Here is a 24541-nt window from a genome sequence, read left to right on the forward strand (position 1 = left end):
GTGAGGCATGTGAACAATGCCCCAGCATGGCAAATGCTGTGTTGACGGTTTCTACCCATTTTAGAGGCTATATAACATTCTCTCATTTTGTCAGTAAGCTTTAGTATGGGATGGTTAGTGTTTTTCAGTTTGGGTTGCTAGATTTTGAAAAAATATATATATCAGATGCCTAGTTAAATTTGAATTTCAGATAAAAAATAATGTTTAATCTAAGTACAGCCTGTACAGTATTTGGGACATACTTATACTAAATAATATACATTGTTTATCTGAATTCACACTTATTCAGGAGTCCTTTATTTTATCTAGCTATCCTCTTTTTCTATTAGAGAGCCCGTGTACTCACACATGAGAGTGGAAGGGAGAAAAGAGAATTTCAAGTAGGTGCCCATCACGGAGCCTGACTGGGGCTCCATCTCACAAACCTGAGATCATGACCGGGCAGAAATCAAGAGTAGATGCTTAACCAGCTGAGCCACCCAGGTGCACCATTATCTAGTTATCCTCTTAATTATAGTTTCTTTCTCTTCTGAGCATCACAGTGATTAGCATCCTGGAAGCTGCATCTTTGCACACAAATGTGTCTCCCAAACTTACTTTCCCATTTGAATCACCTTGGGGGCTTGTTAAAGTGCAGAATCCTGACCCTACCCCAGATCTCTTGAAATTGAATCTCCAGGGCTGAGTTGAGTGAATTTTTCACCAAGGCCCCAGGTGACGCAGAACCAAAACTTTAGGGTACACTCCTGTTGCCCGTGTTTGTGATGTGCTAAGTGGAAGGTGGGGCAGGAAAATACTTTTCTTTGCTGCTCCCTGCCTGGTCGGCTCTCCCCATTGGGTGAAGATAAAGGGCCTGGCCTTGCCTAGCCTTTCTGGGGACTCCTCTGCCCAAGGCCTCTAGTCTGGGTCAAGGGTTGAGGGGGTGTCCCTTCTTCAGGCTGCCCCTCACGCTCAGCTCAGAGGCTGCCCCAGCTTTACAGGAAGTGACACTGAACTTTGGCAGCAGGAGGAATGGGTGGGGGCGGGAGCGTGGGCACCAGGACCAGCTGCATTGATTTCTGTCTGCAGTTCTTGGAACGCCTGTCATGAGGAAAACAGACAGTGGATAAACAGTAAAGGCGGCATCGGCAGCAGGGAAGACGTGGCTGGCCTAGGAACCCGTCTCAGCTCAAGGTGCCCACCAGATTCTGGCCACCACTGTGGGGGAGGGGGCATGGTGCCCCTCAGGCCCAAACCTGAGGTCTCTGGAGATCCCACCATTTGGCCAGGTAAGGTTGAGCCCGGCCATGGGGTAGGACCTGGGCTCCCAGAATCGCTGCCCTTACCCTGTCTCTGCCTGGTCAGAGCCTCAGGGACTCACAGTCCATTCATTCAGTCCTTGTGGGTCTTCTCTGGTCTAGATTGGGCCATGCTGGGCCTGAGGGCTTGGTGGACAGAGGCAATGCCCACTGCTGGCTCCTGTCCCCTGTGAGTCCTGCCTGCAGGAGCACTCGCTTCTCTGACTTTGGAGGACAGATCTGATTTCTTTTTCATCACAGCCTCTGCCAGGCACCCCTGGAGCTGCCAGGCCACTGCCAGCTGGGCAGGCCATCCTTGTCTCCTCAACTCAAAGCCACAAAATTACAGCTCAGACAGGATCAATATGATCAGGTCGAGGGGCCTTCAGAGGATGATTTTGCTTTGAGGAGAGGTCATAGGAGCCTCAGACTTATAAATATATTATTATTTAAGAGAGGATTCCTGGTGATCTGTAATTGTTTGTTAGCTGGGGAGTCAGCCTCTCTCTGGCCTCCTGGATGCTCTCTGGGACAGAGCCAATGTGTCCGGGCAGTTTAGGCTGCGGTGGGTTAGGTGCTTTCCAACCCCTGCAGGATTTGGGTCTGAGGAGGGAAACATTCACCTTTTTTCCACATTTATTTACTGCTGTAAGCTTGTTCTGGGCACAGACATTTTGGGGGGAAGAACTCATCGAGCAAATATTTTAATTATAGTGTTGTCTTTCTTTTTTCTTTCTTTAAGTGTTTATTGTAGGCTGGGCATGGTTGTTGACTGAGGGAGTAGTGTTGTGACCAAGCCAGATGCAGGCCTTGCCCTTCAGAGTTTGTAGTCTTCATTATGTACCCCTATTGGAGAGGAACCTAGGCTTCAGAGAGATGGAGTCACTAGCCCAGGGTCACTCATCAAGAGGCTCCTACCAGGTTCAACTTTTCCTAGCAAGTGAAAGAAAATAGTCTCCACTTAACTAAATGGGAAACTAAGTCTGAATAATAGTGATGATGATAACAGCCAGCATTAATTGAGGGCTTACTATATGCCAGGCACCATGTTAAGTGAGTTCCTGGAAGTTGATATGATCATCCCATTTTTGTAAAGTTGTGAAAGCTAAGGTTCAGAAAAGTGAATTCACTTTCCCAAAATCACAGTTCTCAATTGGCAGGACTGGCGTGTGAACCCAGGACTTTGGCTTTCAGCCTCAAACACCTACTAAATAGGTACTTTCTGGGGTTCCTACTAAAGCATCGTGCACTAAAGAGGCAGGTTAGGATCATCACTTTCATAAAGGTCAAGCATTTGAGTGGGAAGTGTGCAATTGAGAATATTAATCCACTGCCGACTTTATCATACGCTCCTCTAAGGAGTACAGAACACCTGGCATCATAATAGCAATAATATTAACAGTAACAACAGATCCCATCTATGGAGCATTTGAGTAATTCCAGTGTGTTTCTCACACAGGGGAAACCTGAAGAACTTAAAACACATAGTGGCTTTATTATTCCCATTTGACAGATTAGAGAGTTGAGGCGAAGAGGGCCTGAGTCACTTGTCCATGATCATAGCCACAAAGTAGCAGAGCTGATTTGATTGTGGTTTGCCTGAACAGCTCCCAGAGATTCACTGGCTCTGCCAGAGGCTGTTCCACAGAGCCCATGCTGGTGTCTTTCTTCCTTCCGGGTCTCCTGGAAGCTCAGAGCAAGGAAATGACTCACCTCAGTCCTTTCATCACTCAGCGGTGGTCCAGTTCTTTCCAGTTTGCAGTCTCCTTCTAGTCCTGCCTGAGACTCATATTTTTCCCTCTTAAATCATCTTCTCTAATCAGGTCAGCTGTAGAATATGGGCCCCAAAATAATAATGCCAGTGCAGCCACTGGATTTCCTGCTTGCTTAGCAGGATGGAAACTTTGATGTGGGTATGTATGTGTCCTTTAAAAAACCCTTTATTTACTCTGCTCTTGTTTTTATAAGATACGACTCTTAACGAGGCTTTAATTCAAGGTCAAAGAGTCTAGAAGTTGGCAAGAAAGCCCATTGCCCCTCTGGGCCTTGCCAGACACATAAACAGCCAATGGCTGGCTTTTTTCATCTCCTCTTTTAAACAGTCCCATTGCAACAGAACTCTTCCTTGCATGAGGAGGTAAAATATTTGAACTGACTGTATTGCCTGTTCCTAACTGTTTGCAAATGCAGCTGGCCCCCCTCATCTTTGTTTATTTTTTCCTTTTCTGTAGTTCAAGGAAAATAATTTATTAACTTGGGAATTAGGGATAATATTGTTCTGCAGCCCCGCAGCCGCCTGAGGCCCGGGCCAGCCTGCTCTGCTTGCAGAGTTGAGAGAAGGTTTTCTGTCAAAGGCACAGCCGTGGCCAGGCCCAGCCGGATGGGGCTAATGTATTCACAGTCATGATACGAAGACCCCAAGTGTCTGGAACCCTAGCCTCTGGGGACCAGTGGGGCCACGCCATCGACCTGAACTCCCTGGACTGCGCCCCTGTCTAAATCCATCAGGCTGGCTACCCCCAGTCTTGGACCACTGAATAATTTACGGTCCTGCGGAACGGCGAGCAGCGGGTCACTGGAGTTCATGGGTTAATAACAGGTTTGGTTTTCGATGTCAGCAGCTCTCTTGATAACGTATGAAAGAATCCTATTCTGTTGATTAGATTTTGAAATGGATCAATTTTTAATCAGCCAAACACCTGACTCACTCAATAAGAGTTGCATTGTGGAGACAGGATAGAGGCCGGCTTTATTTACAAGAGTGTTTGTTTTTTGGGGGCCATACGCAAATTCCCACTCAGATCCCTCCTCCTGGAAGAAATTGACCGGATTATCTCCCACCTCAAATGGCAGCATTTGATTCACCTTCTGATTAGTTGGGAAATCCATGGGTCTGTTTAAGAGATAAGAACAGCAGCTAAAGGGTTGATTTAGTCATCCGTGGTTATTGATAGAAAAAGCATTTATTTGCCAATGGAGAAGTTTTGCTTAATGTAACAGCAAGGAAGAAGGGAGGAGACAAAGGGAGTCCAGGCAGTAGCCAGGGGTGGCAAAGGCATTTTATCTCTGGAGGTAGTTGGGTTTTTAGCCCTGTTCCCAGATTTTCAGAAGAACCTATGGAAGTGGGCAGAAAAATAAACTGGGTGCATATGGATTCATTTTGGAAGGGAGTTGTTCTGATCATTTTATTTATCCATTCAGCAAACATTTGAGCCCACAGTGTGTTCCAGGCTCTTTGTTGACCCGGGATGAAGCCATTACTGAGAGAGATACAGTTGCTGCCCACACAGAGCACACATTCTGGTGAGAGGCTGAGGCAGGCAGTTTAGAAGAAATTACAGAGTATATGAAGTGCTGTGAGGAAGCTCTGAGGAAAAAATAGCAAGAATACCTAATTTAGATTGTGGTTCAGGGAGGTCTCTGTGAGTGAAGAGAAATGGAAATTGGCCACTAGGCAGGGGTGAAGGCCTAGAGGCCAGTGGGCTGGGGGAGCCAAGAAGGGTCAGGTGGCAGATGAGAGGATGACAAGGGGAGAGAGAGAGGTAGAAGGGAGACTGGAAAGGTAAACAGGGCCTTAGTTAGGTAGAGGAAGGACTTTGGGTTTTATCTGCAGTGCCATAGGGAGCCCTGGAAAGGTTTTGAGCAAAGGAGTGGCTTAAGTTTTACCTTAGGAAAGGTCACTCTGAGGAGAAGGGGCTGTAGGAATGGTAGACCACTGCGGGGTCTCCTGCAGCCATGCAGTGAGTGGTGATGGGGATATGGGCCAGGGACACAGCATGGAGTGGGGTGAAGGAGATGGGCTCTCCAATTCTGGTCCATGGCCAGGTTACTAAGGAAGAGGACATGGTACTTTGGGCCAGCTGGGGCCCTCGGCCAGCCTGAGGAGGCTGGTAGCTCATGGTGGTCTGGTCCCATGAGAGTGGAAGCATTCTTTGTGACAAAACACTGCCTATATGTTGGCTGGTCCTCCAGACTTTTCCTCAAACTGGAAGAGCTAGGAACAGGGTGATACAGAGGTTGCAGACTTGGGCTATGGAGTCAGATGTGAGGGCTTCCAATCTCAGCACTGCCTTTTATAAGCTCGTGACTTCAAACAGACTGCTCTTTGCACATATAAGCAAGTGACAATAAACCTCAATATGGAACTTTCCAGAAGGACTCATAAGAAATTGCCAACAGTGATTGCCCTTGGCAGGGAGACTTGGTATAGGAGGGAGATTGACTTTGTCCTTTATACCCTCTTGTAGCCTCTGAACTTTTGCCACAGGCAACTATTACCTGGTCAAAATTATCCATGGCATTTGTGATATACTGTGACATTCACCAGGGTGGACCTGCAGTGGCATTTAGAGCAAGGACTGGTGTTAGTATCCTTGATTACAGATGAAGGTCAGAGAGGTACAGTCACTTGCCTACAATCACACAGTTGTACTTGTGGGCTCTGGCCCCTCTTGGGCCCGACCCTTTTCTCTTCCCAGTTCAGCTTGTCTTTCATGTCAGTGTTGGTTGAGGTTGTGAATTTGGTAGGACTTGGAGGAGCTGGACTTTCCCGGCATGAGTAGCGATTTCTCATTCCCCAGTGCTCTGCTCCAAGAACCATTGATTAGGTGGCTTTATTTATTAGTTAATCTTTGTACATCCCTCAGTGCCGCTGTTCTTGTACCTGCATTGTCTGTCTTTTGGGGTGGGGCAGAAGAGCCTGCATGCATACCTATGTGTGTGTCTACAGGCCTGAGAGATTCCGTGTGGCTTTGGGATGTGGAGGAGGATGCCTCACTTCCCAGCTGCCTTTTATGCCCAGCAGATTCTCACAAACATATTAATCTAGGCATTGCAGAGTAATTGCTTGCTAATGGATCTCAGTAGAAAGAGCCATCTGACCTAGTGCCAGAAGGCCTAGGGTCTAGTTCTGGCACATCCACGTGCTTGCTGTGTGACCTTGAGCAAGCAAGTTCTCAGTACCTCAGTTACTCATCTGTAAAGTGGGAGTGATGTTAATATCATCTCCTTCTTGTTTTGAGTAGGTGGGGTACACTCCCACCCCAGGACCTTTGCACTTGCTGTTCTCTTTTTTCTCACTTGTCACCATAGCTTGCTACTTCACTTGTTTCATCATTACTCAAAAGTTAACCTTCTCAGGGATGCCTTCTCTGGCCACTCTACCCAAAATTTCACAATACACTCACACACACACACACACACACACACACACACACTTAAACACACATCATTCCTTCTCCCTCTTATTTTCCCTGCCATGTATTTTTTTTCTTCCTTAGCACTTAACATGATTGATCATAGTGTATCTTTTAACCATTTAACTTCTTTACTAATTTCTCTCACCAAAATATCAGCTCCAGCAGGATGGAGATATTTGTTTCTTTTGCTTACTGCTGTCTTCCTAGCATCTAAAATGGGGCTTGGCACATAGTAGGTGCTCAGCAAAAACTGTTGAAAGAATGAGGTAAATCAATGGAAGGAATTTAGAACAGTACCTGGTACATAACAAGACTCAATAAATGTGATTTATTCTTACTAATATTACTGCTGAGCTTTACTGAGCCTCAGTTTCCTACCCATAAAATGAAGGTGGTGTTGATGATAGCTATCATAGAGTTGTTGTGAACTTTTAGTGATATGGATATTGAATTTAAGCTCAATATGAGCTCCCAACGTAGTAATTCTTTAATAAAAAGCTATTGTAGTTATAAGTACAAAATGAATAATGAAGGCTCCCTGGTTATGGCAGCACTTCTAGGAAGTGGAGTTAGTGTCTGGGACCCAGAGATCAGCCCTCACCATCCTGTCACTTGCCCGATCAGCTACTACAGTTTTGGGAGTTGGGGAGCACTATCCTCTGGTTTGCCTTCACCTGCTACCTACTCAATGTCCACTCAAGGTTTGCAAACATCCCCTGATTCCAGCTTTCTCAAGGGGTACTTTTCCAAGCAAAATTTACTTGATTTTGTTTTTTAAAAAGTGTGGAGATTGTTTTTTAAGAAGGGAAAGACCAATTGATATTTAATTTTCGAGCATTGCTTCTGTGCATTGCTATTTGGATAAAAGCCAGACCTGAGTAGCACAATGTGTAATTTTTGTAAATCCAAAAGGCAGAGCCCACCTTGGCCAGGGGAATAAGATTTGTTCATTGGACTAAGCCCAAATCCTGAACCCCAAGAATGGAGGAGGAATCTGCATCCAGGACTCTTAGTTGGAGGCAGCAGAAATGGACTCAGCCTTCCACCAAGACTCATGTAAGAAGGGACTTCTCTACCAACAAGAAGGAGCTTCTGATGCTGGCTAGCCAGAAAAGCATGACAGATGTTCATAACAGTTGGGAGGGAGTAGGATGGGGTGGGACGGGGATCCTCAGCTGAAAATAAGGGATGGTTGCTAGATGCATTGAGAATTGGTGCTGGGGCATTGGTCATCCACTCTGTGGCCTGAGGCAGGGGTAAAAGCAGATTAGCAGATGCTGTCACAGTCCCCTGGGACTTTTCAGTGCTCTGTCAAGCTTCCACCTGCTGATGATTCATCTCTGTGCCCTGGGGGTTTTTGTCTAAAGCCACAAGACTACTTTGCCTGAGAGTGGGGCTAGCCAGAAGTGCTGGAACATAACCCCTGGGAGTTGCTCTCCATCTCAGGTATTGGTGAATAAATACCTCAGCTCCCTCACCCCTGAGTGGAATAGTTCCTAGGTCTCTTTTGCACTTTTTTTTAGGTGGTGGAGATTATAGGCGATTTTTGTGTTTTTGCTTTCTTAAGGAGGTTTTTAGGTTTTCAGCATTGGGACTGTATTATTTTGTACTTTGAAATTGACCTGCCGCAGAGAGCACCAGTATCCCCAAAAAGGTTTGGGGTGGGGGTAGGTGAGGATAGCACAGAGTTTGGTAGCATCTCTGTTTTTGCTCACACTGTGCACAGAGCAGTTCAGCCTTCTGCACTGAGCTCAGGAGAAGGGGAAAAGTGGAAATCACACTGTATCGTTTAAGGCAAAACTAAAGGGGTTGGAATCAGTCCAATAAAAGGCTGATAGCCTGACTTGGTTTGCATTTAGGGAGTTTTCTGGATTTGAAACTTCAGTGGAAAAAGGTGTTTAAATTAGCTCATTATCTCTTGAACATCCACTGTATGACAAATATTGTGCTAGATACTTTTTGGGGAGAAATGAGTGAGACCAAGTTTTCAGAGTCTTTTTTTTTTAAGATTTTATTTATTTATTCGTGAGAGACACAGAGACAGAGAGAGAGAGGCAGAGACACAGGCAGAGGGAGAAGCAGGCTCCATGCAGGGATCCCGACATGGGACTCGATCCTGAGTCTCCAGGATCACACCCCGGGTTGAAGGCGGCACTAAGCCGCTGAGCCACCCGGGTTGCCCCAAGTTTTCAGAGTATTGAGAGAACCCACAAGCAGCCGAGAGCAGAGTGGACAGGGGTGGCAGGTGGCCTAGGGGAAATTGAAGCCCAGGGCATGGGAGCAGAGGAAAGACAGATTAGATCAGCTGAGGAGCCTGGGAGAAAGGACAGAACACTGATACAAGCCTTGAAAGCTGGAAGGCTTAACAGGCTGACAGACGGAGAAGTGTACAGCGTGGACGAGGGCCCAGAGTAGGAAGGTCAGAGCCCAGCCTGGGATGCGCCAAACAGGCCAGCTTGGCTCATGTATGGAAGGGAGATGGGGAGTTAGGCTGGGAGAATGCAGGGTTCTGAATGTCAGGAGGGGATGCTGGGTAGCTTGGTGGGCCATAGGTGACCATAGAAGGTGTTTGAGCAGGAGAGTGAGATGTTTGGAGCTATACTTAAAAGATTCTTTTTATCACAAGATTTCTCAGCCACCACACTATTGACATTTTGGATCATTTGGTTGTGGGAGTTGTCCTGCGTATTATAGGATGTTTAGCAGCATCCTCGGTTTCTACCCACTGCCTCCCTCCTAAATGTGACAACCAGAAATATCTCTGTATATTGCCAAACGACCCTTGGGGGGTCAGAGTACCCCAGCGGAAAACCACTGTGTCAAATTGAGTGGGAGCAGGAAGTCCAGCCAGGAGCAGTCAGCATGCTGGTGAACAGTGATGCAGCCCAGAAGTAGGGCAGGAATGGAGAAGGAGGACACAGGTGCTTGAGGCCTTTGAGACAGGACTAGAAGGCCAAGGATTAGAAGGTTAAGGAGACCGTGGCAGAGATAAATGTTAAAGCCATGTCTTCCATGGGCCAGGGTCCAAGGTTCAGGACCTAATGGGTCCATGACGTTAGGGGCAAATGGAAAAGGAAGAACACGTTGGGAGGAGAGGGCTGGGGGAACCCAGAGCCCATGCATCTTGGGGTGTTGCTGGGCCTTGATACAAGATGAGTTCTTAGTGAGGGGGGAGGGTGGTATTGTTGAATGAATGAATGAATGAATGAATGAATGAATGAGGCACTTTATAAAAAGGACTGAAATTCAGGAGGGAGCTAAAAGACTGTTATCTATGCCATCTAGTGAGTCCCTACTAGGTGCACACGGATGGGCCCTAGTCACCTCCGTGGCCTCTGATCTCATGGAAATTATAACCCAAATGAGGAGGGGATGCTGAACAAGTAAATACATAGATAATAAATACATGATTATAGGTGGTACTCAGTGCCAAGGAAGGGAAGCAAGAAGGAGTTTGTGTGTTGGGAGCCAAGGATGGGAGAGGCCCAGCAATTGGTCAGGGGCTGCCATTAACGGGGTGGCCCACATTTGGCCCAAGAACCTGCTCATTCAAGGTCGCTTTGGTGGGAACAGAGTGACCAGCCACCTATGGCACAGGAGAACAGTGAGAGCAGACCAGACAACTGGGTGATTTCCTCAAGTACGAGGAATAACCAGAGCAAGCTTTGAGGAGCTGAGAACAGAAAGCTGAGTAGAAGTTTGCAGGGGCAAGTGTAAGGGAACAGCATATGCAAAGGCATCGTAGTTGTGCTTGATAGAGACCAGGGTTTGTGGGGAGATAGAGCTTGACCCATTTCCTTAAACCTTATAAATAAGGATGATTTTCCCTCCTGGCCTCCAACAATGAGGACCTTAATTGGTGGGTTGATGTGTTGGATGGTGTCTGGGGTTCTCAGAACCCTGATTTTCTCCTCCCTTTTTCTCCTGTTTCTACTCAGTCTATTTTCAAGGGAGCAGGTGGAGGGGCCCACAGATGCCCCCTGCCCCCGTACACCTTAGCAGTTGGCAACCTGTGGATATTTTGAGAGTGTGATTTTTTTAGTTCCTTCAATGCACTGCTGGAGAGAGCAAACTTAACTTTTTCCTTTTTTTATAAGACCAATTTAAAAAAAAATTTTTTTCCCAGAGGAGGCCATTGGCTATTTCAGAAATAGTAAACAGGAGTCAGCGCCAGGGCATAAGTGGTCGGTTTTAATTAGAACATTAAAGTATTTTAACGCTTACACTTTATATTTTTGCGAACTTGATTATATAGCATTTTAAATACCTGTGAACGTTTTAAGGACTCTCGGCGATACATTATTTGCAATTTCACAGGAAACTTCTATTTTAAAAGCAAAGCGGTGTGCAAGTGGCTGTGGAGGCTTGGCAGCAGCAGCTACACTGTATAATGAGGAACCACGTGACGGGGGGTTGGCAGACAGCGGCCTGCCGTCACCCAGGCTTCCTGGTGACCCTGTTCTGGAGAGGCTCCTGCTGGGTGCAAGGGATTTGTGGAAGTCTCAGGGTTCAGCTCGGGTTTCCAAGGCCTGAGGATTCTCTACCCCCAGAATGCATCACAAGGGTATTCCTTGGTCTCTCACCCTCTCTCTGCCACTTGGGGCAACTATTCTCCACCCAGAATCCAAAGGAGGCTTCTTAAAACATAATCAATCTTGTCACTCATTTGCTAAGAAGCTTTCAGAGGAAAGTCAAGACTCACATCAGAGTCTCCAGGCTATGGGTGGTCGACTCTGCTGACCTAGCCCCATCTTCTCTTGTTGTCCCTCATGTCACCACAGCCCAGCCACTCATGCCTTCTCCTTATCCTTTTATACTCTGAATGTTATTGTGCCTCTGCTATGTGCCACACATTGTTCTGGACACTGGTGATGTAGCAGTGAACAGGCCAGCAGAATTCCCTGCCTTTGTGGAGCTGCCCTGCTAGTCAAAAGAGACAGGTAGCAAAGAGACAGATGAATCCCGTGTGTGAGAGGGGGGAGGGGTGCTGGTTTTGATGGGGGCCAGTGATTAGGACAGGATTAAGAGGACATCTAAAGGCTTAAATTGAAATGAGAGAGCCAGCCAGTGGTGTGCTAGAGTTGCCTTGTGCGGGACCATGAGAGCTTATTGCCCCCATCTGTTCCCAGCAACTTGTTCAGTGATGTCTGGCTGGTTGCTCGGATTCTGCCATGGTGGGAGTGTTTACACCATGGAAATGGCAGATGCTACAAACTAGGACTTTTTCCCCAGAGAGCTGCTTGTTAAGCATTTACCAGCACACATGTGGAACAGGTCATACAGAAAGCCTGGGAGGGGTTCCAGTCATTCCCTGGGGGGGAATGTGTTTAGAAGACTTGAGGAACATCACGAATGGGACTAAGTGAGTGATAGGGAATGTGAAAGAAGACAAAGCCAGAGAGTTCCTTAAATGTTTTGGAGTTCTGAAATAGTCTAAGCTTGTTTGCATGCCAGGACCTTTGCACCTGCTATTCCTCTACCGTGGATGTTCTTCCCATGGCTGGTTAATTCAGTTCCAGTCTCCTCCCAGAGAAGCCTTCTCTGACCATTTTTGCTGATGCACAATGGGAATCTTCTGGTTCCCTTCCCAATACTCGTTTCAATTTGTAATTGGATATTGAGTTGTTGATTTAGAGTCTGTCTCCCCCATTGCAATGTAAACTCAATGTCTTCTTGCTCCCTGCTGTCTTCCCACCTTCCAGTAAGGATCCAGCCTGATTCTAGTTGCATAATCTCTAGGTCCCTTATACTTAACCTGGAAGCAACACAGAAGCAAATGGAGGCCTCTCTAATAATGGGCACAGTAATTGTCCCCCAGCTGCCAACCCCTGTCAGTGAGAAAGAACAAGCTCTCTGCTCCTGTTGAAGATTTGGGAAACATTGGAGGTTGAATATTCCTATGATATCATGGCTGGCATTTTTATTGTCATGAGAGTAATAGGTGTCAGGAGTTCAGGACTTAAGATGAAGTTTATTTCATGATGGAGAAAGTACCCAACCTACTGGCATCTGGGACCATGTGGCCAAAGGTGCATTGAGGAGAGAAACATTTTGATCACAGGGAATAGATTTGACTGACCTGATGATTTCATTTTATAATGATGAGACCCTAGAACATTGATTGAGGTGATCAGCACTTAGGTCTTTCATAGTTAATGAGGAACTGTTCAATTTATATTGGAAACAGTCACTTCCCCGGGGCCCTTAATGAGGTGTGTGGTAATGGGAGGGGAAGGCTGTCACTATCGCAGAGGTGGGTGTGGACCAGAGAGGAAGATGGCTCCTTGTTCAGGCCATCAAGTCACCTGCCTCTGTTGTTGAGGGTTTAGATTCTGTCTCTGCTCTTCCCAGCTGTAGGCTCTTTGGCAGGTTGGTTAGCCTCTTATAATTCAGTTTTCCCTCCTGTAAAAAGGGCCAATGGTGCAGTTGTCTTAGGGAGTAGTTCATGGCATAAGAGGATTTAAAGAGTTGTATCAAATCTCAAAAGGTTTCAGAACCTGGTCAACACTCAAGAAGTATTACTGTTATTGGAGCTATCAGGTAATGGTGTTGGCGCTTCCAAAGCCTGTGAAATGGGAACATGGTAGGCTTGTTCCAGTATAACAAGGACCTTCCTAAAGAAGATGCCCTGAATAAAAAGTTGATACAGAATTTTCTGGTTCTTCATCTTGAGGCAGAGCAGGTTTAACCAGAAGGTAATGTACCCAAGTGCTTAGCACTTGACCCAGCTTGTGGGAGCGGTTACTAATTTTATCATTAATCCGTGAACTTTTCTATTTCTGTGTGTATTGCTATGAGTGGACTTTGCTAGTTATTGCTGCTCAGTTATTCAGTTTTGTGTTACAGGAGAGGGCAGGGGTCTTTGCCTCATTTGCTGCTCTATCCTTGGTGCCCAGAACAACACCTGCACATAGTAAGTCATAGTAAGTGTTCAATAAATATTTGTCAAATGAATGAAATTATATGCCTGTAGGGGTTTAAAACTGAAAGACTGTATCCCAGAGAAATGGAAACTTAAACTCACCCAAAAACCTGCACGTGTTTGCAGCAGCATTATTCATAATAGTCCTAAAATAGCAACCCAGCTGGTCTTCAGCAGGTCAGTGGTTAAGCAAACTAGCACATCCATACCATGGAACAAAACTCAGCAATTAAAAGGAATGAACTGTCGATAAACTAACAACTTGGATGAGTCTTGAAGGAATTCTGCTGAGTGAAAAAAGCTAGTCCCCCAAAAGATGACATACTAGATGATTCCATTTATATAGCATTCTTGAGAGGACCAAGAGAAATGGAGAACAGATTAGGGATGGGAACAGGGAGGGAAGTAGGTATGGTTATAAAAGCACAACATAAGGGACCCTCATGGTGACGGAAACGTTCTGTATCTCAGCTGTATCAATGTCAGTATCCCGGTTGTGGCTGACTGTGTACCACAGTTTTGTAAGTTATCCCCATAGGGGCAAGGGGATGAAAGGTACAGGAGAGTTCCTCATTCTTTGTTATGACTGCATGTGAGTTTACAATGATCTAACAATAAAATGTTCAATTTTTAAAAAGGATGAAAAGTATTTCATTAAATATTAGAAATGCAATGGACTAAAAAAAAAAAAAAAAGAAGTGCAATGGACTTCAGCCCTACTATGTGAAACGTTAACTCCGATCTTTTCAACAGCTGCACAAAGGAAACAGGGAAACAGGCTCAGAGAGTTAAGGGACTTGTCTGAAGACACCCACCTGACAGATGGCGGAGATGGGACTCAAACCTCGGAGTGTCTGGCCCCAAACCCTGAGTTCTTTCCTCTAGACTTGCAGCTCTGAGTCTCTCTGGTTTAGATGCTGAGCAGAGCCAAGTTCACCTCCCTTGTGTGTCGTCTTATGATGTCTGACCATGTAGCCAGACACCATAGCTTCTTAAGTGACTGGCAACTTTGTAGGGAAGAGATAGCCAAGGATCTGCCTGGGTTGCCTGCCTGACTGCTCTTGAATGACCTGCTGACCTCAGGACTCACAGTTCTGTCCCAAGCCCTCCTTCTTTGCCTTATGTGTGGATGTCAAATGTGTAGTATTGGTGTTTTGTGCCCATTTTACAGTTGGGAGGATTAAAGCACAGGACAGAAAAGGAACTGGGGGTTGTTTCGAGTGGAACAAGCGTGGTCCTCTCCAGCTCTAACACTCTAGGGTGGTGATCGTAGTTCCTTTGATTTGTCTTGCACAGTTGCTGTTCCCAGCACATCTTCCGCCCTGTGATGTGGTGGCCACTGGCACAGATGCCAAATCTAGGCAAAGCCTGGCAAGTGCTGAGATCAAGTGTTTGCCTTCAGATTACCAGACTTTGGCCCAGGACAAGTGTTTTCTCTTCTCCAAGCCTCACTTTTATCACCTAAGAAGGGGGTAATAATGAAGATTTAAAAAGAAAACAGAGAACACTTTGTAGGGAATAGCAGTCACTGGCAGTGCCTGAGGTCTAATTGGGAACTCTATCTACCCTGAGGCCCAGAGCTCTGACTAGAGAATGCTGAGAGAAGCAAAGCCTCCCTCCCCAGATGATCTTCCCTGACATGGCTCCTCACCTGAGTTCTCCTTAGCTATTGTTGAGCAGGATAGCACTGCTGTGATGGGGGCCACCCAAAGGATCTGGGAGGTTTCCTGCCTCAGGCGGCATTTAAACTGAGAGCTGAAAGGTGATTAGGTGTTGCCAGCTGAGTGAGAGGAAGGGGAAGGAAGGGCATTCCAGGGAAAGGGAACAACAGATGCAAAGGTTCAGGGGTCAGAAGGTTCAGGTCCTTTGTGGAAGCTGAAACCAGGGCATCAATGCTTGAGCATTAAATAGGCCCAAAGCAGCACCCAGTCATTCTGGAGGGATCCCAGGGGGCTCATGGCCAGGTCAAGAATTTAGACTTCATCTTGAGGGCTAAGGGGAGCCAAGGAGAGTTGAACAGAGGGGTGATACAGCTAGACATACACTTCAGTAAAGTGGCTTTGGCTTCTGTGTGGAGTGGAGAGGAGCAGAGAGAATCTCCAAACGGAGGCTGGGAGGCCAGCACGGAGGCTGCTGCAGCATCTTGGTGAGAAGTCACAGGGACTGGAGCAGTGCTGTGGAAGTGGACCTGGGGAGAAGTGCACCAATTCAGGACATCTGTCTATATCAAATGACAGAGCTCAGCAAGTGGCCCAAAGAAGGAGCATCCTGGATGAACTGGATTTCTGACTTGCATTCTAGGCCAGACCACTTAGAGGAGGCCCCTTTACCTCTCTATTCCACAGTCTCACCTGTAAAATTGGGAGTAATTTCCATCTCCCCATCTTTTGGCATCTTTGGTCTCTGGGAGGGTCAGATGAAATGTGCCTGGAGCTATTATTGCCTCACAGTGAGCAACAAAAATCCCAAATCCCAAACCCCACCCAGAGACTGTGACCATCCCCAGGGGGCAAGGTCCTTGGTGTTAAAGACACAACTCCCTTATTTTGTCCAGTGGTTTTCTAAATGTGCCATAACCTGATCAGCTTAATATAGATATACCAACTCTTGCCTTGCTTTTCTTATTTTAATGGTAAAGACTGGCTTTGGGCTCTCATCTCTCTTCCTGCTTATCTGAGGAGATGTGCTGAGAAACAGTACCATCACCAAATAGCAGATTACACCGCAAGCACAAACCAGCGTTTATGGAGCACCGACTGTGTGACAACATCTTCCTGTGTGATCCCTCTTTCTCTTTCTTCTGGACTAAGAAGTGGTGGAGTCCAACAGACTGAAGTTCTGTGTCTGTCTGTGCCACATCCTAGCTGACTCCAGCAACTCCCAGCCTCAGTTTGCCCATCTGTATAAGGGGTCAATCTAGACTCACCTCAAAAGGTACCTGAAGAAGATAGTGAGCCCACTCCCGACAGGAACCAGGTGGCTGGGCATGGTGCCTGGTACAGAGAATGGCCTCTGAAGAGGCAGCTGGCAATAAATAACCTGTGAGGCTAGCCTTGTTCCTGTTCATGGAGGGAAGTGAGATTTACAGCCCCAAAGCTGCCATAATGGATATCCCAACTCAGCCATGCCCTTTCAAGGAAGACCTGGAGAAAACCCAGTGGGGGTCATCACTGGCAACTCCAAATGTGACTGGATGGCCTATGCTTCTCCCTGTGTAGCCCCCTGAGAAATTAGATGGGACCATTGAGGGGTGTGGGTTGGTTGGACCCTGGTTGCCCAGCCAAGAGGGCCCATTGTTATTTTCACCCCAGCCAGTCTGGAACCTTTCAGAAGTCTGAACAATGGTCGCCTGTGGTTCTGTGCATGTTTTATAGAATAGCACTATAGTAGTTTCCTAGGGCTGCCATGACAAAGTACCATCAGTTGGGGGCTTAAAAGAATACAGAAATGTATTCTTTCACAATTCTGGAGGCCAGAAGGTTGAAATCAACGTGTCAGGAGGGCCACTCTCCTCCTTAGGGCTGTCGGGGAGGATCCTGCCTTGCCCCTTCCAGCTCCTGGTGGCTGCTGGCAATCCTTTGAAGTTCCTAGGTTTGTGGTTGCATCACTCTAATCTCTGCCTCCGTTGTCATGTGGCTGTCTTCTATCTGTGTCTGTCCTCTTTTTCACTGTATTTTGGGCTCACCCTAACCCAGCATGACCTCATCTTCATTAATTAAATTTGCAAAGACCCTTTTTCCCAGTAAGGTCACAGTGTGAGGTTCCAGGTGGACATGAATTCTGGGGGGGATGCTATTCTTCCCAGTTCGAACTTCTTTAGAAAATGTCAAGAGTATCCTTTTCACTCTGAGCTTCATATGGAGTTCTGAGGGGGAAGTGAGAAAAAGGTAGGGGGATGATGCCCCCGGCCGTGGCCAGAAAGTCTTAGTCCTAAATGTGAAGCTGACTACAATGCTGACCCCTGAAGTCTTTGCTGCCATTGATCTGGTGAATCAGGAAGAGGTGAAGAGGCTTCTGAGTAGGACTGTGCTGAGGCCTGGGGCCCTTTTGCTTCCTTGGTCTTTGACAACTTGTTCTTACCTGAGCCACAATTTCCACTCTGAAAATTGGAGATAATAACAGCACCTTCCTTACCAGTTGACCATGAAGACATCACATGTGATTTTAATGCTAGAGAGTGTCAAGCCCCATGTCTTATTGTTTGAACAGAGAATCTGGGACTGGGAAGATGGCCATGACCATCTTCTTGCCTGGTGGACCTAGAATCGGGGCTGGTAGTGCAGCTCTAAGAATAGTGCACCCTCCTGTCAGATCCAGCCCTAATCTTTGCCAGCACTTGCCTGGGAGGATCTGAATCCTTTAACAGTAGAATTAATGAGTATGAATCTAGAAGTGAATCTTCTCAGTGACCCTGTGAGGCAGAGACTGCTGCAAGTCCCCTTTTATAGATAAGGAAACTGAGGCTTGGACAAATTTGACAGAGAGAGAGAAAGAGCTGGTGGTGGCTATTTCTTCTAAAGCTGCTAGCAATCCTCAGAGTTGGGGGCATATTTTTTCCTAGAGTCTTTACAGTTTTCGGCCCAAGTTACCTGCCCAAGGCTACCCAGGTGAAAGGTGGTGGAGCTGAGATTCAAGTACAGGTACATTCAGGTCCACTTCTCTGATTCCCTTCCCTTGCCTTAGGCCCCTCCATGCCTCAGTTTCCCCATTTCTAAAATGATGTGTCCTCCAGGCTCCCAACTTAGAGGACCCCAGCTCGGCAGAACTGTGTGAAGTCCGAGGCCTGAAGGGTTACATAAACCCTCATGCCCAGGCGGGTGTCTCAGCTTCCCTGTCTCCTGTCCCTCACACTACAGCGACTTGAGATTTTTACACAGACAGGAACTGTGTGTGTGGAGCAAATGTGTGTGTGTGTGTGTGTGTGTGTGTGTGTGTGTGTGTTTGCAACAAATATTTTATAATAGACAAGCCTCGTCTGCCACTTCTAAAAGTAGTGAAAAAAAAAAAAAAAAAAAACAACACTTTGAGAAAGTAAAAATAACCCCGGAGCCCGAGTCACTGAAGTCATTGAACTCAGCCAGAACTGCCTGCTCTAACTGTGGCTGCTTGGGCACGCTGAGGGGCAGTGGGTCAGGGACAGAAATTTGGGGCTGGCCACCTGGGATTTCAGGGGAAAAGTCCCAGTGCTTAGTTTGCAGGTGAAATGACTGTCCATCCAACTTTTTTTTTTTTAAGCATTAGAGAAATGTCTCCCTGAAAAGCTGTGTCTTCTTTCTCTTTTAAAAGTGACTTGACAATTGATAATTTTGCCCTAGTGATGGGCACCTCAGAGCTTTTATTTCTTGGAGGCCAAACATTGATGTTGTGTGAAATGGGAGCTTGGTGGAGCCTTTGTGCAGATCTCAAGCTTCCTGAAAAATTTATTTACTGTGACTGTGATCCGCAGGAGTGAATTGATGTTTATCTATAGTCGTTTACGCCAGCAAGGAGGGGAAAAATGCATAAGTGCACTTTCCTTGGAGGTCTTGCGAGGCTGTTTAAATAAGTATCTAATAGTGAACTTTCAATAGCAGACAGGCAGCTTGATGGACAGGGTATAGTGTATTATTAACCATAAGCAGGCTTAATCTTTCCCCCATGTTTTAGAAGAAGCTTTATAACCTTCTGGCCAAGGAATTCATGAGAACCAGGTATTTGAAGCTAAGCAAAATTATCCTGGCCATTCTAGTGGCAGAATCGATAATTCCAAGAGCCGCATGAAACACGGGAAGCAGAGGCTGTGGCTGGGTCTTGAGTGAGCAGCTCCGGCTACCTCCCTGTGGCCAGAAGGTCAGGAGAAGTTTACAGGGACCTGGAGCTGGCAGGGGGGAGGCAAGGGTCATGCCAAGGGCCTGGCTTTCCTGCCAGGTAAGTACCTTTGGTTGCCTCCAGGTTGGAGGATCTTGGGGACAGGGAACAAGGACATGTGTCACCTGCCGGGCCCTGGTTACAACAGTGCCCAGTTGTTTGGTGGCACTCACGATTTTAAGCAAAAGAAAGGATTTACATGATTGTCTAATGAATGTCTGTTTTGCCCCTCTGTACAGAAATTTTGTGCGGTTTGGAATGCATCTTGTTTAACTAGGAGGGCTTTCTTGATCTCTGGAAGATGGTGAACTCTTCTTTGTTATAAATTCCTCTCCTAGTCCCCTCCTTGGCCCTCATCACCCTCAGGAGTCTGTCTTTCCCCCATTAGCTGGTCAGCCACCAGAGCACAGGACTCCTCCCGGCCCTGAACATTACCTGGAGTTTCTTAAAGGCTCAGCCACTGTTTGTTGAATGATTAGCGTGGGTTTTGCTGAGGAGGAAAGAATTGTGGTTAAGAGCATGAAGGTCAGATAACCTTGGGATCAAATTCTGGTCTGTTGCCTGCTGTGTGTCTTCAGATGAGTGCCTTACTCTCTCTGGGTCTTTGTTTCCTGGTCTGTAAGAAGGGATAATAGGAGAGATGACTTTACCATTTTAAATCTGTTTCCTGTTTGTAAAATAAGCATAACAATGCTACTTCTGAAGGGTCTACTTAGGAGTGAGAGAATGCTACCAGAGGAGCCAGCATAAGGTCCCGGTCAGTATAAAGCTGATGTTGTCCAGTATGAATGGCTGTTACTATTATTAATGTTTTATTAATATTAGTATTGTTATATCATCACTACTTTCGCTCTTCAGACTGGAGAGAACTCACAGCCTCCATTTGGCAGCTTTGAGCACTGTTGTCTTCTTTCAAGGTCTCAAAGCCATAATGGGGGGCCTGCTGAGACCTATGCAGAGTCAGGGGATGCTGGTCTAAAGTGATGGGCACTGGAGGTGGCCTCGAATGAGCCCCCCATAAACTGTGGCAGCTCTCTGCTCAGTGCTGGAGCTATGATCTGACTCCAGAGCTCAGGCTTGGAGTCCCTACCCCTCCCTACCCTGTCCTCCAGCAAGGGTGCAGGGGCTAGGAAGTTTTATGTCACCCAGCACAAGATAGAGTTGGCAGCAAGTCCTGGGGAGGAGGCTCATGAATGAGTGACAACCCCTGGATTATCCGAGCCACTGAGCACGCTCCCCCATGTGTGCCCCCCCTCCACCAACTCTCCAGTGTGGAAAATCAGGAGATGCCTGGCCCTCAGAGCGTTATGATCACCCAAGGCTGGTTAGCATTCCCGTGGCTGCCCAGAGGGTACAAAGTAGAGCCTTTCGGGGTGGGTATGGGGGGGTGGGACTATGGCCTTAAGTTCTCTACTTGCTCAGGCCAAGTCTCATTGTCCTGAGCTGCTCTCTTCCACTCTGGCCTTTCTTCCTGCTCTCCAGAAACTAGTTAGGTTTACCCAATTTATTGTCATAAGGCTCCTCACAGCTGGAGCAGAGCAGAATGCCAGGCATCATGTTGAGTGTTCCCTGTGTGGGATTTCAGAAATTTTTATTACTTCTACCCATTTTCCAGGTGAGGGAATTGAGGCTCAGAAGGGTGAAGTCCCTTGCCAAGGCCCCATGGCGTGCTCATCATCCGTCCTTCTTCTCTGATGATTTAAGTCCCAGTTCTCAGTTGAGCTGCATTTCCAACTTTGATCTTCTCTTCGGAAGGCAAGGCCAGCTCAGCTGTTGAGCTGGTTTGTGAGTGGAGCTGGAATTGTCCAGGAGACTCAGCCGCAGGAAATGAGGGGCAGCAAAGGTCTTGCCTCTAGAGAGTGAGCTTCTTTCCTCAAGATAAAGTATCAAGTCCTTAAAGTAGGGTACCATTGGGCAGAGCATGGTACCCCTGGGATCCTGTACTCAGAATCTTTCCTGTCTCCCTTTCAGAGTCCCAAATGTCTTTAAAAGCCTACACAGCCTGCCTCATGCTAACCTTGTCCTGACCACTGCTGACAGAGCTCCAGGGAAATGATGGGGGAAGTGGGGAGCAACACAGGACTCAGACCCATGTTGTTCTGGGCTGAATGTGAGAGTCTCAGATACTCACATGCCTGTCTTGGGGGGATGTCCCCCTGCTTCCTGTGTCATCTCGGAGGGACCCTTCCCCCCACTGCTCACATGCTGATCCCCAAACCCTCTACCTTCAGACTGGAGCATGAGGAGTTGGGGAGGAAGCAGAGGCATCTGGATTTTCCTTTTGGCTTGATTTATGAGAAACAAACTAATATGAGAGCTTACAGCAAGGCACCAGGCTGCAAGGGGAGCTTAAAAATTATATTCATCACAGCAGTAATCACTAATACACAATGTGTCTACTCTGGGCCAGATCTGCAGAGCCCCTAGTTAAATAAGATGGGACTCCTACTCTCAAGAGGGTCACCAGGGAGAGAAGACCCCTCCCCCATGACAGCATATAAGATGGAAGTTTTCACAGGGTACACACTGTATGGGTTCATGGAAAGCCAGGAGTTTGGAAGGAGCAGCACAGAAACTATTTGCAGCAGGTCTGAAAAAATGAGTTTGCCAGGCAGGGAATTAGAGTAGCCATTCTACACCAAGGAACAGCATCAGACACAGGGAACAGCTTGGGCACTGGCACAGAGGTTGAGAACCAGGGGCAATTGAGGACTGGCGGGTTATTTAATTGGGATCCAGGTAAGCTTGAAGCAGGTGGTGGGTTTCAGATCGGGCCTCCTGGGACACTGGATCAGATTTGGGCTTTTCCTGGAGGCTCAGGGTGAGGTTTTTGAGGGGTTGATTCTAAGACCTACAGGAAGCCATGGACAAGTTTGAGCACAGGATCCATTACCTTTTGCAAAAAGCCTCCAGGCTGCTGTGGGGAGGAGGGATCATTGGGTAAGACCCATCAGGGAGTTGAGGAGGGGCTCCTACCATCATCTAGGCCTGCGTTAAGGGGGAGTGGGCCTGGCAGTGGCACAGGGGCTGCCCAGGAGAAGGCCAATGTAGGGATGTTTCAAAGGGAGATTCAAAGAGGCCCTGGAGGGAGGCTGTTACGAGCCATCTGCTGACATTTCTCTTTCCCACCCTGCAGTTTTACGCTTGGGATCTATGGAGCCTCAATTGGTAATGGAGTGATGTGGAAACAGCTGGAAACGGCTGGAGGGGGCTGCAGTGCCAGCACCAGGGCAGAGTATAGAAGAGCTGGGAGCTGATGTGTCATCTCTTTAGCAAGGACTTAGTTAGGTTCCTTTCTTAGTTTCTCTGTGCTACTCGAGAGGAAGAAGACCGTGATCCATGCCTTCTCCAGCATAAGCTATTCGTTCACTTATATACTCAACATCCACCCATTGGGCTTATGCTGTGCCCAGTGTGGGGAGACCTGGCGAGCATGGCATGCAGCTCCCTACTCTTGGGGAGCCCCTGGTCATAGCAACTGAAGACGGACGGCAGACAGGTAGGTGGAAGCAGCCTGCGAAGAGCTGTCCCCTAAGTGGAGACTCCAGGGACCTGTGGGCACGGGGTGGGGGTGGGGGTGGGGGTGGGGGGTGGGGGGGAGGTGCTTAACAAAACCTGGGAGGCTGAGGATGCTTCCAGGAGGGGGCTGCCTGCATTGTAGCTCAGTGAAGGCAGGAACTGGTCTTCCCCCTTCAGTATGGGATCCCTAGGTCCCCAACAAAATGAGATGAAGTGACTGGGAAACTGGGACCTGAAGAAGAACCAGGCACAGCTCTGGGGAAGAGACAGGAAGATGTGTTCCAGGAGGAGGGAACAGCAGGGCAAAGACTCAGAGGTGGGCTTTGCAGAAGTCATCTGTTCAAAGTACCTGGGGCCTCAGGGGTGAGCATAGTGGGGCAAGAGCTGAGAATGGAGCCTAGATTTTGGGGTCTGGGCCTCCAAGCTTGTAAAAATAGCTCACTTTCCCCCCAGACTAGCATTGTGGTTTCCCTTCTTCCTTAAGTCTTCACAAAACCTAGAAATCAGATTGGGTCACTACCAGGAGGTGTGAGCTGAGACTTGAGTTGCAGGCAAGTTTGCAGGTAGGGCCAGTTGTGGGATGGTGGTGGAGAACAGCGCCCCAGTTCACACCGAGCCTCTTGTTTATCCAAGGTTAGACCCGCCATTTGAAAGCTGCCTTTCTCATGTGTGATGCTCACATTGGAGGGCAGGATTAGGTCTGCAGAGGTCCTGACTGGAGTGAGAGAGAGTTCTTCAGGGGAAGTTTGGGGGTATCTCTTTGCTTTATGCAGTGGTCATCCCTGGGATCCCATGAGCATGGTGTAAATCAGATCCAGGTGGCCGGCAGGTCCCTAGGTCAGCACCCATCGTGCAGGGTGAACTGAGGGCTTCAGGTGTGAGGCCTGAGACTCTGTATCCCCTCACCACCCAGGGCGGCCTGTGAGTGGCCCAGCAGGCGAAGTACCGTCTGGCTGGATGGAGAGCCAAAGAGGTAATGCTAATGTCTTTTAAAATTAGAATGAAAATGTTTATTGCAGAGAGCAGAACCTGCGTCAGCGCAGAGTCCTGTGGGAAGGGGACTGCTTTATCGCAGCCTTTCGGTTTTATTTTTGCACATTCGCTTTTTATTTGCTGGTGGTACTGCCTGACAGGCCCTTAGAGTGGGCTCAGCTGGCAGGCCAGGGCTGGAAGGACAGCATCGCGGCCTGTGTGTGGACAGTCCTGCCCAGGGTGAGTGCCAGGGCCTGCTTTCAGTTGGGAGACCTTGGGGGTGTGAGAGGAAGAGGCTGTGACTTTATGTGTGTGTGTCCATGTGTCTCTGTGTGTGCATCTAGCCTTGTGTGTGGCTCCTTGGGTCTTTTTCTCTGTGTGAATTGTGGCTCTTGGGGGGCTGTCCACACACAAGAAGACCAAGTGTGGATCATTGTGCGTGTATGTTCTTGAGGTGTGTGTGTGTGTGTGTGTTTCTGTGTGTGTTGGGAAGTGGCCATGGGTGTGGCTGGGCATGGCTGGGTATAGGTCCGGGCGTGTTTCTCTGGGACTCTCCATGTCTTTTTTTGTACGTGGATGTATGTGAGCATCTTAGGGAAGCACATGAGTTGTGTAATCATGGGCCCATATGCCCATGTGTATGTGAGAGTGCACGTGAGCATGAGGGAAGTGCATGTACATGTGAGTATGTGAGAATGCATTTGAACATGTGGGCATGTATAGGAGAGTGTATCACATGGGAGAGCATGTTGTGTGAGAGTGTGTTCTGTGCATGTGCACAATGCATGTGAGAACATGTTGTATAT

General features: G+C 47.6%; 1 protein-coding gene and 1 long non-coding RNA gene across 17 annotated transcripts in view; one reads left to right on the forward strand and one right to left on the reverse strand.

Annotated features, from left to right (window-relative positions):
- The window catches only part of CUX2 (cut like homeobox 2), a 282802-nt gene that overhangs the window by 53100 nt on the left and 205161 nt on the right, over positions 1 to 24541 (forward strand). Inside the window, exon 1 of one of the 16 annotated variants that reach the window (XM_072801913.1) lies at positions 1101 to 1268. The exons of 12 other annotated variants lie outside the window; for them this stretch is intronic. The gene's annotated coding sequence lies outside the window, so the exon portion shown is untranslated. Of the gene's footprint in view, positions 1 to 1100; positions 1269 to 23865; positions 23976 to 24541 lie in introns of those variants that run through there. 3 more of the 16 variants (XM_072801907.1, XM_072801911.1, XM_072801912.1) reach the window with 3 other exon arrangements.
- LOC140618967 (uncharacterized) lies at positions 14593 to 15807 on the reverse strand. The gene is made up of 3 exons (XR_012018939.1): positions 15749 to 15807; positions 15441 to 15585; positions 14593 to 14858 (listed from the first exon to the last, which is right to left on the reverse strand). It is a non-coding gene; the product is annotated as an uncharacterized lncRNA (long non-coding RNA).

Source organism: Canis lupus, chromosome 27 (assembly GCF_048164855.1).
Source record: "Canis lupus baileyi chromosome 27, mCanLup2.hap1, whole genome shotgun sequence".
NCBI classification, from domain to species: Eukaryota; Metazoa; Chordata; class Mammalia; order Carnivora; family Canidae; genus Canis; species Canis lupus.